This window comes from Canis aureus, chromosome 8, assembly GCF_053574225.1.
Source record: "Canis aureus isolate CA01 chromosome 8, VMU_Caureus_v.1.0, whole genome shotgun sequence".
In the NCBI taxonomy this organism is placed as follows: Eukaryota; Metazoa; Chordata; class Mammalia; order Carnivora; family Canidae; genus Canis; species Canis aureus.
Window position 1 is genome coordinate 15,239,372 of NC_135618.1, and position 14,296 is coordinate 15,253,667.

The following is a 14,296-nucleotide window of genomic DNA, read 5'->3' on the forward strand; positions in this document are numbered from 1 at the left end:
AGTAAATATTCAAGACATTAACTTTTCAGCTTTTGTTTATAGTTATTAAGGGAAATATCTCTCACTACTTTTGAGAAGCACAATGACATATCATGTCAGTTCAAATGTGCCTAAAATTGTTACTTCTAATTTTTAAATACAGGTGATTCCATGGGAGTAAGCTAAAGCTAGAATTTCCACATGTCTACTCTTTAGAATACTACACCACTAGTTAAATTAGTAAAGTCTACAGGCTATCAAACCTGCCAGCAGGTCCTTTTACCAGAGAGCACTAGCAAGCAGCAATAGTAGTAATAGTTTATTAAGTGCTTTTAATATGTCAGACATTGTTCTAAATGTTTACATGTATTAATTCATTTAATTCTTCTAGCCCTAAGATGAATGACATTATTTCATTTTACAGATGAGAACCCTAAGAGGAAAGTCCATTTCAAGGTCATTATTCAGCTGGAAAGTGACAGAAGTGAAATTTTAATCCAGGCAGTACAATAATTCCAGTCTATGCTCTAATCGTCTATACTATTATGAACTTACTAAAACTGCAACTTCAATAACCATGTATTTTTATGTACTATTAATTTAAATGTACCTCAGTCATATTTTACATATTTGCCTTCATATTTTGAAATCATTTATAAGAGTTATAGTTTAATTGCCTCCTTTGTAATCTCTTATTACCACCAACTTTCTTCCTAATCCATAACCATACTTTGATGAATGGAACCCATTCCCTATCTCTAGGGACATGCACTTATGAGTTGGCTTAAGAAAATCACTATCCTAGGTTTTCCTCGACACAATGGCTCAGGATGGGGCAGATGACCTAAGAGGTCCAATCGTGGTGAATTTCAGGTTTTCTATTCAGTGATGCTCAGAGAGAAGCACTCTTGGATATTTACTGCAACTCAAACTATTACCGGGGGCATCCTATGACCATGAGGATTCAGCTGACACCACTGAAGATATAATGGAGAATCAGCAATAAACTAGATCACTGATGATGTAATTGAGTCATTTTATCTATTAACTCTGAAGTCCATCCTACCTCAGGACATTCAGTTACGACAGCCAATAATATGCCCTTTTACAGCTCAAACTGGTTTGAATTGGGTATTCTATTTCAAGCAACATCAAGCATCCTGATATAAGAAATTAAAGTTTTCTTCTTTCTAGATTTCATCTTTTATTATGAAGCAGTAGAAAAGGAAGATAGCCTATAAATTGTTAACTCTTATGAAATTTGGAAGCAGTATATAACACCTGAAGGAATTTCAGGAGAAAACCATTTTCTTCCACCATCAGTTATAAAACCTTATTTTAATTTAAAGCAGAAAGAAAATCTACCAAATTTTGAAATCCTTCAAGGAAAAAACAAATGTATAAAACATCTACATAATCCTTCACTCACAGGCATTTTATCTTTGAAAATACATTTCAAGAGCAAATTTTAAAGTCCCAAGAATAAATATAACCATTCCTCATAAAAAATAATCCATCTATTTTATTACGATTGGTACCATAATAAGTGTTTTTGGAAGAGTGAATACAAAGGATCTGTGTAGTTACTTAGCATGGATTAAAATTACTGGAATTGGGGAGAATGAAAACCATAATTTTATGTGTCTCACATCATTATGAAAATACTTTGAAAAGTTCCAGTTATATATTACATTTTACTCTTTCAAAAATTAGTTTCACCACTACACAATAATAATAGGAAACAGGTTAAGTATGTGGTACTGGCTTTAGTAGACAGTATATTAAGAAAATGGATATAGCAGGTGAAGACTGAAATAAAAAAGTACATTTTGCTTCAAATAACTGATAAATACTTGAGCACTTAATAAAGCAGTTCTCAACTGGGAATTGTACCAACCTGGGCGGTGGGGACATTTAGAAATGGCTGGGCAGTTTCTGACTGTTCCAAGACTGGGAAGCACTTTAGGCATTTTAGTGGGCAGAGACCAAAAATGCTAACCTTCCTGTAATGAATGGGAAAGTCCCACACAACAAAAAAAACTGTCCTGTTCAAAATGCCAACAGAGCCCCTAGTAAGAAACACACCAGAATGCAGAAAGGAGATATATACACTCTCCTTTCTGCATACACAACACACACGTAATATAAATATACACATATATATGCATACCAAAAATGAATGCCAGCACTAAATGCAGCATGTGTTTCATATTAACTGTAGAGAAAATATATAAGAACTGTGGTAAAAAGAAATAATGGAGAAGATGAGCTATCCTGTGTATTTTCACAGATGGCTAGAAAATAATGGATGAGGAAAACATTCTAGGCTTAAGTATGGTGACCAGCCTGTGTATACTCGGTTGAATACATGAGGAAATCAGGTGGGGACAGACTATGAAAACCCATATTTAGTGTGGATCCCTCATACTAACAGGAACATTTTCTGCTCAAAGTATGACTGTCTAAACTCTCTGGTATGGCATATAAGGTCCTGCAAAGCCCAGGCCCAGTGGGGCTCTCTCCAACCTCATCTCTTACCACTTACCAACTCCCAACCTAACTTCTAGACACGTCAAACTACATACACTGTCTTAAATTTACTACTTTATCCTTTTGCAACTGATACCCTCATCACAAGACCATCCTTAAACCTAGATTTAACTCCTTGATTTTGAGCAAGTGACCATCACAGCAAAAACACATTTTGTAAAGACATATCAGACAGACAGCAGTGTATCAAGTGACTGAAGTAAGGAGACACTGAGATAGGGAGGGCATGTAAAAGTTCCTCAGTAGTCCAGGGTGACACAAGGTGGCCTGCACGGGAGAATATGTCTGATATATGTGGCAGAGAAAGAAGTGGAAAGAGATACATGCCAGAGGCATATCATGAAGTAGTAGACCTGGGGACGAGGGAAGGCTTTCCCTAACTGAACCAGGGTGGGGACCCCAAGATGACCAAGGGTGTTTTCTAGTTCCATGAATGCTGGCTAATTGTTTTTACGGAGAAGTACAACCTCTGTGGTGCTGTATGTCACAGAAACGTCTCACTACTACCTACACGGCTCCTGTAAGGAAATGGCTATTTGAAGAACCAGTTTCTAGTCTTTCCCACTGTTTTTTCTAAGGTCCTGCTGTTGTTCTGAAAATCTTCAACCAAACTAGATCACTGCAAAATTGACTTGTCCCCCCGCCATGACCACAGCTGTTAAACCTGTCATTTCATTTTCCTTTGCTCTTTTCTAAAGTCAGTCTGCAGTAAAGTACAAACCTATACTACTTACAGGTAATCACGCAAACAAAATACTGTGCTTTATGAAGTGTATCACCATTCTTCATAAGAAAAGAAAAAAGGTGCTACTGACATTAATAAAGAGGTAGATGGGTCTATTATTGTGATATAATTAGAATGCTGTGATTTTATCCAAAGGAAAAAAAGTAATTTTGTGAATCTGTAAAAGGTTACTTCTTTACAAGAGAGACATCTAGTGGCTAGTTTCTAAAAAAGGACTGGAGCTCAATTACTAATTCACACTGTTGTTAAAATAATGGACACACTTCTACCATCTTCATACTCTAAGAGAGACCCACAGATAGAAAAGAACCCTGAGCCAAAAGGAAGTTAAAACCTCAGTTCTAAGCTGACAGAGAGGAATGATAAAAAGGACTGGGTTGCTTAGAAGTTATGTGGAGACAAACTGCAGGAGAAAGAAAGGCCAAAAGTTGGGATTGGGTGGTTAGTCCACACTAGAGTCCAAGCCTGGAGTTAAGCTAAAAATACTATTGGGGAAGGGATCTTCAGTCCAATTTTTTTTTTTTTTTCAGTTGACAAGTCAAAGTGCATTCTTGACCTCACTGTTGAATCCTCAGACCCAAATAGCCAGGAAGATAAAATGAGGGGAGTTATGTGACCAAATGAGACTTGTTACTTATCCAGGCACAACCAAAACATCTCCGGGTTTGATACCTATGGCATCCTGTAGTAAACACTAAAACAATACTGAAAAAGAGTGGCAATTGTGGATAAAAATGTAGAATCATATATATATTTTTCAAAGATTCTATTTACAACTCAAAATGTTTAATGGTCCTGCCCACATCAATGCCTTTTAAAATTATTTTAACAAAGTCATTTATTTATTCTTAAAATAAGCATTACATGCAAATGATCTAAAATTGAAAAAGGTATAAAACAGGACATAATTCCCATCCCTGTCCCCTTCCACTCAATTGCCTTCCTTTAGGATAACCACTGTCAGCAGTTTATATAACTTTATTCATTTAGTATTTCTGAAAATCATTCTATATTAATACATTCAGACCTGCTCCATTCTTTTTCCATTGTAAAAGCATTCCATATTTTAAGTAGTTCTAAATGAATCTAAATTTAGATTCATGCTACTCTTTTGCTATTACAGACAACATTGCACTCAATATCCTTGTACATATTCCATTTTCCATTCATATAGTTTTTGTTTGTTTGTTTGTTTTTTTGAATTTATGATAGGCACGCAGTGAGAGAGAGAGAGAGAGAGAGAGAGAGGCAGAGACACAGGCAGAGGGAGAAGCAGGCTCCATGCACCGGGAGCCCGACGTGGGATTCGATCCCGGGTCTCCAGGATCGCGCCCTGGGCCAAAGGCAGGCGCCAAACCGCTGCGCCACCCAGGGATCCCCATATAGTTTTATCTATCAAATAAATTTCGAGAAGTGGAATTGTTAGGTGAACAAGTCATTATCACATCTTCCTTACCTGTTTCTTTTCCACTACTGACCTTACCTTTGTACCAGTGCTGCCAGTGCTGATTTTAAACAATTAGGATATTTTAGAAAAGATAATCTGAAAACCTTCTCAATAGCATACATTAAGAAATCCTGGGGGAAAAAAATCCTTGAGAGGGGTGCCTGGGTGGCTCAATGGTTGAGCACCTGCCTTTGGCTCAGGTCATGATACCAGGGTCTTGCCTCTCCCTTGCCTACTATGCCTCTCTCTGTGTGTCTCTCATGAACAAAAAAATAAAACCTTAAAAATTTCTTAAAAAAGAAATCCTGGAGAAATGAACTAAACAGATTGAGCTCATCAGCAATAAGAGATATCTTCAGGAACCAAAAGAGAGCAGGAACTGAAGATCCTGGGAGAATGCTGAATGAAGCTACATCTGCTCTGGAATCCTTTGCAAACCTTGGTACCAAGAGGCTGGGGTGACTGGAGACAAGATCTTGGGCCCACATAGGCTGTAGACATCAAACTGGGGATCACAACATAAAACCAGTGAAAGTGTAAGCCAGAAAAATCCTGCCCACTAGCAAAGGAAAACAATTAGAAAACTTGTGGACCTCAACTCAGGCTCTCCGGATAAACATAGAGAGGAGAAAGGGAAAAATCTCAATTGAGAATGCAAAGCTGCCATTTCCTCAAATTGTTTTGGGGTTCAAATTATTCCTACTACACAGTCGGAAAAACTTAAGACTAAGAAATTAAAGAGGATCATGAATTGGTGCCATGGAGTACATTGGCATAAGCAAATGCACACAACCTTCTATGTCAACTTGCATTCACAGATACATTTTAGGGAAAAAACAAAACAAAACAAGGAAACCAGCCACCATAATCAAAAGTCTGCAGAAACAGGAGACAGCAATAACAGACTTCCAAGAACTTCTGATACTGGAATTATTTACACAGATAATAAATGTTCAAATTATTAAACAAAGAGGAACTTAAATATGAGAAAAGAATACAGTTCTATCTAAAAGAGCAGATAGATTTGGGAAAGACCGAGAACTTCTAGAAATGAAAAACAAAACTGAAACAAAGAAATACTCAGTGTATGAGCTAAAGAGAAGGTTAATTAGATACAGCTGAGGAGATAGTAACTTGGATGATGTAACTGAATAAATTACTTCAAATGCAGCAACGACTAACAAAATATTAAAATAATGCCTTAGAACTTCCAGAACTACCATATTCTGAAAGCACAAATCCCAAGGAAGATAAATTTGAAAAATCAAAGGCCCTTATACTGCAACTAGAGAACTTCAAAGACAAAAGTGAATACCTGAAAAGCAAATGAATGAAAAAAAAAAAGACTATATAAAAGAGTGTTCTCAAAAGGTACAAATGTCCTATATAATAAATAAGTCACAGGGATATAAGGTACAGCATGGTAACTACAGTTAAAAATATTGTATTACTTATCTGAAAGTGGTTAAGACTGTAGACCTCAAAAGTTCTCATTACAGAAAAAAATTTCCTCTTCTTTCTTAACTATGTGAGGTGATGTATGTTAACTAGACCTGTGATAATCATTTCACAATGTATATAAATATTGAATCATTATGTTGTACACTTGAAACTAATGTTATATATGTCAATTATACCTCAATTAAAAAATAATTTAAGGGATCCTTGGGTAGCTTAGCAGTTTAGCGCCTGCCTTTGGCCCAGGGCATGATCCTGGAGACCCGGGATCGAGTCCCATGTCGGGCTCCCTGCATGGAGCCTGCTTCTCCCTCTGCTGTGTCTCTGCCTCTCTCTGTGTGTGTCTTTCATGAATAAATAAATAAAATATTAAAAAAATAATAATAATTTAAAAAAGTGTTCCCAAAAGTGGTAAAAAAATAAGATAAGGGAATAAATAACTGAATGGAATACTGAAATAAAATGTCATGATATTTCATATTCAGCTAAACTTATCATTCAAAAGCAAGGCTAAGCTTATAGGATTCCATATGTGGAATTTTAAATGAGGCAAAACTCATCACCAAGGGAAAAATATACAACAGGGTGTCACCGGGGAAGAGAGGAGCAAATAAGGAAAGACCTTTCTGGGGTGATGGTAATATTCTATATATTCATAGGGACTATGTTATACAGATGTAGGCATACCTTGGAGATAATCATAGGTAGAACACTATAATGAAAGTAAATATTGCAACAAAGCCAGTGAAATTAATTTTTTAGTTTCCCAGTGTGTAAAAAGTTATTTTTACACTATACTGCAGTCTGTTAAGTGTGCAATAGTATCATGTCTAAAAAAAAAACATACAGGGCAGCCCAGGTGGCTCAGCGGTTTAGCGCCGCCTTCAGCCCAGGGCCTGATCCTGGAGACCCAGGATCGAGTCCCACATCAGGCTCCCTGTATGGAGCCTGCTTCTCCCTCTGCCGGTGTCTCTGCCTCTCTCTCTCTGTGTCTCTCATGAATAAATAGATAAAATCTTAAAAAAAAAAAAAAAGATGTTTAAAAAATATGTACATACCTTAATTTAAAAATATTGCAAAAAAAAATGCTAACCATCATCTGAGCTTTTAGTGAGTCATAATGTTTTTGCTAGGGGAAGGTCCTGCCTCAGTACTGAGGGCTGCTGACTGACAGGGTGGCAATTTTTAAAAATAAGATAACAATCAAGTTTGTTTCACCAACTGATTCACACATGATTTCTCTGTGGCATGTGATACTGTTTAATAGCACTTAACCCATAAAATTTCCTTCAAAATTAGGTCAGTCATCTCAAACCCTACCACTGCTTTATCAACTAAGTTTAGATAACATACTAACTCTTTTGTTGTCATTTCAACAGTTTTCCAGCATCCACACCAGGAGTAGATTCCATCTCAGGAAACCACTATTTTTGTTCATCCATAAGAAGCAGCTCCTCATCCGGTAAAGTTTTACTGAGATTGCAGCCCATTATCAATTACCAATTGTTCAGGCTCCACTGCTACTTCTGGTTCTCTTGCTGCTTCCAGCACATCTGTAGTTACTTCCCCCACAAATGTCTTAAACCCCTCAACATCCTCTATGAGGGCTGGATTTACTTCTTCTAAAACATTCCTGTGAATGTTGATATTCTGACTTTCCCCATGAATCACAAATGTTCTTCATGGCATCTAGAATGGTGAATCCTTTTCCAGGTTTTCAATGGACTGACTCTGCCCAAGTCCATCAGAGGAATCACTATTTTTGGCAGCTACAGACTTACGAAATGTATTAAATAGTAAGACTTGAAGGTCAAAATGACTCCCTGACCCCATGGGCTGCAGAATGGATGTTGTGGTGAAAGGCATGAAAACAACATTCATCTACTGTCTAGCTCCATCAGCTCTTTTGTCCACTTGAACACTTAGAAGGTCACTGTAGGGGTTATTAATTGGCTTAATTGCAATTTTGTTGTATTACAGGGAATAGGAGACCTGAAGAGAAGGAGAAAGATAGGGAATGGCCAGTTGGTGGAACAGTCAGAATCCACACTTTTATCAATTAAATTCACTATTTTATATGAGTGCCTTTCGTGGCACCCCAAAACAATTATAGTAGTAACATCAAAGATCAATCATAGATTACTGTAAGAAATATAATAATGAAAAAGTTTGAAATATTGCAACAATTACCAAAAGGTGACATAGAGACATGAAGCAAACAAAAATGGCACCAAAAGATTTGCTTGATGTAAGGCTGCCACAAACCTCCAAATTGTGAAAAAAAGAGTATCTGCAAAGCACAATAAAATGAAGTGTGACAGAAAAAGGTATGCCTACATATGTATTTGTCAACAAGTGTACTTTTTTGATTTGTGCATTTCATTGCATGAAAATTTTGTACCAATAGGAAAAGCGAGCTTCCTATCTTTCAGACAACTGTTTAAACTCGGTTTCTCCTTTCATTGAACATACTGATGTTATTTCATGATAATTCTACAGCTTAATTGTTTTTGTTTAATGGCTACCTAGAATTCCACCTTGCAAAGATACTATCAATTTAACTTGGTCCCATACTAATGAACACTTGAGGTTGTTGCCACTTTTTACACTACTAAAAAACAATGCTGGAATAGATATACTGTATCTCTGTAAACTGTATGAATACGTTCATAGGCTAAATTACTTGAGTATGCATATATAACATTTTGAGAAATATTACCAAATTGCCTTCTAAAATGACCACTAATGTCCATTTTCTTTTTTAAAAATTTTTTTTAAATTATTTACTCATGAGAGAGAGAGAGAGAGAGAGAGAGAGAGGCAGAGACACAGGCAGAGGGAGAAGCAGGCTCCATGCAGGGAGCCCAATGTGGGACCCGATCTCAGGTCTCTAGGATCATGCTCTGTGCTGAAGGCAGCACTAAACCACTGAGCCACCCAGGCTGCCCCATTTAAAATTTTTTTATTTTATTTTTTATAAAGAAAGAACATGAGTGAAGGGGGGGAGGGGAGAAGAGAGAGAATCTTATGTAGGCTCCAGCCCAGCATGGAGCCCAACACACAGCTCAATCTCATGACCTTGAGATAGTGACCTGAGCCAAAATCAGGAGTCACACACTTAACTGAGCAAGCCACCAGGTGTCTCACTATTAAATGCATTTTTGACCTCACAAAAAAATGTGTTATACCCAACTTTGACTATAAAATGAAAATTACACTTCTTATTCTTAGAAAAATTTACACATCACACAGTTTTACATGAGATTTACTCGATTCACACCCATACCAGTCAAAATCTCCTGCCATGAAGGATGCCTGGATTTCTAATGGACCTATGTTTCTAAAGTAGCTATTGCACCTGCTGTATAACCTACTGATAGTTCTACAGAGGTAACTCAGGCACAGCATTAGTCACACTTCACATGAGAGTATTTATATATATAGATGTTTTTAAGCTTTGTATTTTGAAATAATTTCAGATTTCACAGAAAAGTTACAAAAACAGCATAAAGAATTCTTCACTCTATTAAAAAATTACCATTCGAACATTTAATTTTAAACAAGTTCAATTTGGGTTTTTGACTATATTTTAGCTCAAGCTGCTTAAAAAAGCAAATGACCAATTTAACACCAAGGCAGTTATAACAATCATCTTAGTACAAAGGACCGAAATCTCATGTGAAGTTAGAAAATCCCCAAATACCTGAAATTGAAAGTTTTTTCATTAAACCTTTGCCAGCAAAACCTGCCTGAGCCCGTTCACAATCATTATTTACCCATTTTAATGTACACATTTGCAGGTTTCACTGTAGACATAGTATTGTTTGATTATATAATGCTGCTCCAGACCTCCCAAAGGTGAATACAGTAAATTTACCAGATCTCCAAGGATTTCAGGTAAGAGAAGCAGACCTTGAATTGTCATTGTATATTATTTACTAAGTACCAGGTACTACTATAGGTATAATTTCATTTAATCCTCTCAAATAGTAAATTTGATCTTGCCAAAGGTCACCTAGTATGTACTAAATGACAGAGGTAATATTCAAATTCAAATTTATCTGACTCAAAGCAGTAATCATTTTTGAAAATAGGAAAAAAGTACTGAAAATGAGCCTTTTAGAAACAGAATAGTGGGGCATGGGAAGTGAAAATAATCATTTGAAAAGATTTAGTATCCCTCTCTTCCCTCTTTTCAGCAATCATCTTAAATAACAACACATCTAATTACACTAAATCATAAAATAACACTTAAAATCATTAAAACCTAGTCATTTTTCATATGAATGGTTAAGAAAACATGAGTATCCTGAAGAAGGTACTTCTAAATTTTGTTCCCCGCAAGTACAGAACCTTATATATTTATCTTGCTACTTATATATACCATCTTTTAGCAATCAAAATTTTTGCAATCCTGATTTTACTATAAAATTCAAGAAGTATGTTTTCTGCATTAATCTAAATCAATGATTCTCAAATGGGGTGATTTTGTCTCTCCCTTCTGCCCCTACTCCAGGGAACATCTGATAATGTCTGGAGACATTTCTTGTTGCCATAAGAGAGATGGGTGGGTAGGGGTGTGTGTGTGTCTGCCTGTGTTACTAACATCTAGCGGGCAGAGGCAAGGGATGCTACTAAACATTCTAAAATGCTAATAACCCCCCCACAACAAAGAATTGTCTTGCTCAAAATGTCAAAAGGGCCAAGATGAGAAATCATGAACTAAATCACTGATGAAAATGCTGAACAAGAATGAACAAAATATTGGGACATACTAAAGACATTTCCAAGCTGATTATCAATATTCTCAATATTCAGTATGGCTTTCATCTAACTGAGAACTCACCTTAGTGCTTTATTAATCTAACATCTAAATACAGACATTTTAAATTCAGTTAGGAGCAAAACCATTTTCATTTAAAAGTAATAATGGGCAATTTAACAACAAACAAATGGAAAAAATTAGTTACGTAGAACTTTGAATTATTTTTTTCACTGAACTGACCCCTGAAATGCTCCTATGAATGAAAGATCTTACAGATTAGATTAAGTCAAACTTCACACTTTTAACTTTTAAGGTGTCACTCTGAAACATGTAGTCAAATATTACATACCTCAGTAGAAATTAAATAAAAAGCAAATTTTAAAAACTGTCATTTCAACCTTTCAAGTTACCTTTTTTTTTTTTTAAATATTTTTTTTTTCAATTTTTATTTATTTATGATAGTCACAGAGAGAGAGAGAGAGAGGCAGAGACACAGGCTGAGGGAGAAGCAGGCTCCATGCACCGGGAGCCCGATGTGGGATTCGATCCCGGGTCTCCAGGATCGCGCCCTGGGCCAAAGGCAGGCGCCAAACCGCTGCGCCACCCAGGGATCCCACCACCTTTTTTTTATAGCATCATTTTTTTAAAGAAAAAACTCACTAATAGTGAGATGTTTAAACAGGTATTCTCATATACTACAAATGGAAATGAAAACTGGTTTAGTCCCAGTTTATTATTACACCTCACACTTTGCAGATGAGGAAACTGAGGCAAAAACAAGTTAGGTGGTTTAGCTTAGTATCACATAGCTAGGAAGAGGCTGATCATAAATTTGAACACAGGGATCCTGGCTCCAGTTTGTGCTCTTAAACTACTCCACCTTACTATCTCTATGTTGTAGAGAATTTTTTACAACTATTTAAAATGCATCAAAAATGACTGTAAGACCAAATTAAAGGATAAACAGGCTGGTGAAAAGATTCCCTATGTATGGGATAGAATAAGATGAGCTATAAACAGGCATATCTTACAAGAAAAAATTCAAGAGCTCATTCTTTCCAATAACGAGATACACAAAAGTTTAATTATATTCAATTAAAGTGCAAGTATAACTATAATAGGCACTCTCATACTTTTCTGATGAAGATATAATGTGGAACTTTTTCGTGGAGGACAATTTGTGGAGTTTTTCTGAAAATTTTAAATGCATGTAGTCTCTGATCCAGTAATTCTACATTCTAGAGACTGTACAGAAAGTCATGTAAGCACACAAAAAATTTTATGGAAGAATTATTTATTTATTTATTTTTAATTTTTAATTTTTTTGGAAGAATCATTTAATGTGATGTTTATTATGACATTATTTCTAATAATTAAAAACTAGAAATAAGCTAAATGTTCATGAATATGGGAATAATTAAATAAAGAATAGCAGGCATAGCTAGAATATACTACTTCGAAATAAGGCAGATTTGCATTAACAAGAAAAAAGTTCCTGGTTGCAAAAAAGTATTCTTTTATTCATAAAAAATTAGAAACATATAACTTGAAAAAAAGTCATGTAACTTTGTATATACTCTTAGGTATTTAATATTATGTTTTATTTTACTAATGGAAAAAAGAAGAAAACATCATTAGAAGCAAACATGAAGGGCAGCCCAGGGTGGCTCAGCGGTTTAGCACAGCCTTCGGCCCAGGGTGTGATCCTGGAGTCTTGGGATCAAGTCCCATGTCAGGCTCCCTGCATGGAGCCTGCTTCTCCCTCTGCCTGTGTCTGCCCCTCCTCCCTCTCATGAATAAATAAATAAAATCTTTAAAAAAAAAAAAAAAAGAAGCAAACATGCAGTGTTATCAGTGGTCATCTCTATATAATGGAATTACAGGTGCTATTTTTTCCTTTAAATTTTTTTATGATGAGGATATATTATTTTCACAGTTGCTATATACACTGATTTCTTCCTAACTCCAGTTAGTGGTTAGGTAAACTATTATATTAAAGGTCACAATTCTATACAATACTATTATTAGCTCCATTTTATGGATGTGAAAATAGCTAAGAAATGGACTCTAAAGCCTATTATGAACTATGTTGCTAATCTCCTCATGTGAAAACACTAAAAAATTATTAAAAAACCCAACTCTAAATTCATAAGCAAAAGGCATAATGCAAAGAGTCCAATTTGCTACTTCAGAGATCTCAGTGTTCCAAAATAACCAAGTATAAATTTGGGTTCTAAACCCAAGAAATATACTGTTTATTTTTGGAAAAAAAAACCTTCCCATATACATTCATCTACCTAGAGACCCCAAAATTTTACATTTGAGGGTGTATACTTTCTAACACTAAGAACTAAGCTTTGATGACAATCAATGTGAATGGTTTCCTTCATAACACAGGAATATATTTTATATTTGAGAAGACATAAACCATTATCTTAAATGTCAAATACATTATGTCTATTTTTAAATCTGTCAGTTTCAAAATGCACAGTGGAATCATCTCATATATGATAAATGAAAAATTTTACTTTATTTCTGGAAGCTACCCAGGAAAAAGGAAAACCACTTTTACAAATATTTGTCATGAAACATAAAACAAATGGATAACACCACCTTCTAATATAACATTTTCTGAAAAGGTGGAAAGTTTATTAGAATAATAATTCTGATGGTTCTGCCTTTTCAGTTTATGAAATGATAAAAGTATCTTAGTTATCTACTACAACCCTTACATCCTATAGATGAGGCCCAGAGAAAGTCATCTGCTCAAGGCCTTGCAGTTACTAAGAGGTTGAAGGATAACTCAGGATTTTTTACTCTAAATCAACAATCCTGACATTTGAAAAGTATCATCTAATCATTTAGTAGGCTACTTACAGTATTTTGGGATCCTGTTCTCTTCGGTATTAATGGAACCTTTCAGACCTAGCACTCACAGAAAGGAGCAGACTAATCTCTATTATCTGTACTCACAGATTTACTACAGAGTAAAAGTTTTCTAAGCTTCCCTCTTTCTCAACACTGGTTTTCAAGTGAAATCTTATTGGAACCCCAAAGAAGTTATTACAAAAGCCAAACTGCTCCAGTCAAAGCTGTAAGCTTTGAAATACTTCCATGGTTTCTTAGGTCTCAGATATACACATATATACACACTTACCAAATAAGCTGAAAATTTTATTAGTCACATGACATAAAATTGGTATAAGTTTCTAAATGCTTATTTTCAATTTGTGCAATTATCATAGACCAATAACAAAAAGTTCACAAACTATACTGTGGGTAACAATGCTTTATAGCAGACCAAACCTTAAAAGATGTTCTTGATCAAATCAGAATACCCAATATACTAAGA

At 35.5% G+C, this 14,296-nt stretch overlaps 1 protein-coding gene across 10 annotated transcripts in view; it reads right to left on the reverse strand.

Annotated features, from left to right (window-relative positions):
* The window catches only part of ZNHIT6 (zinc finger HIT-type containing 6), an 85,416-nt gene that overhangs the window by 58,871 nt on the left and 12,249 nt on the right, over nt 1-14,296 (reverse strand). The window lies entirely within an intron of this gene.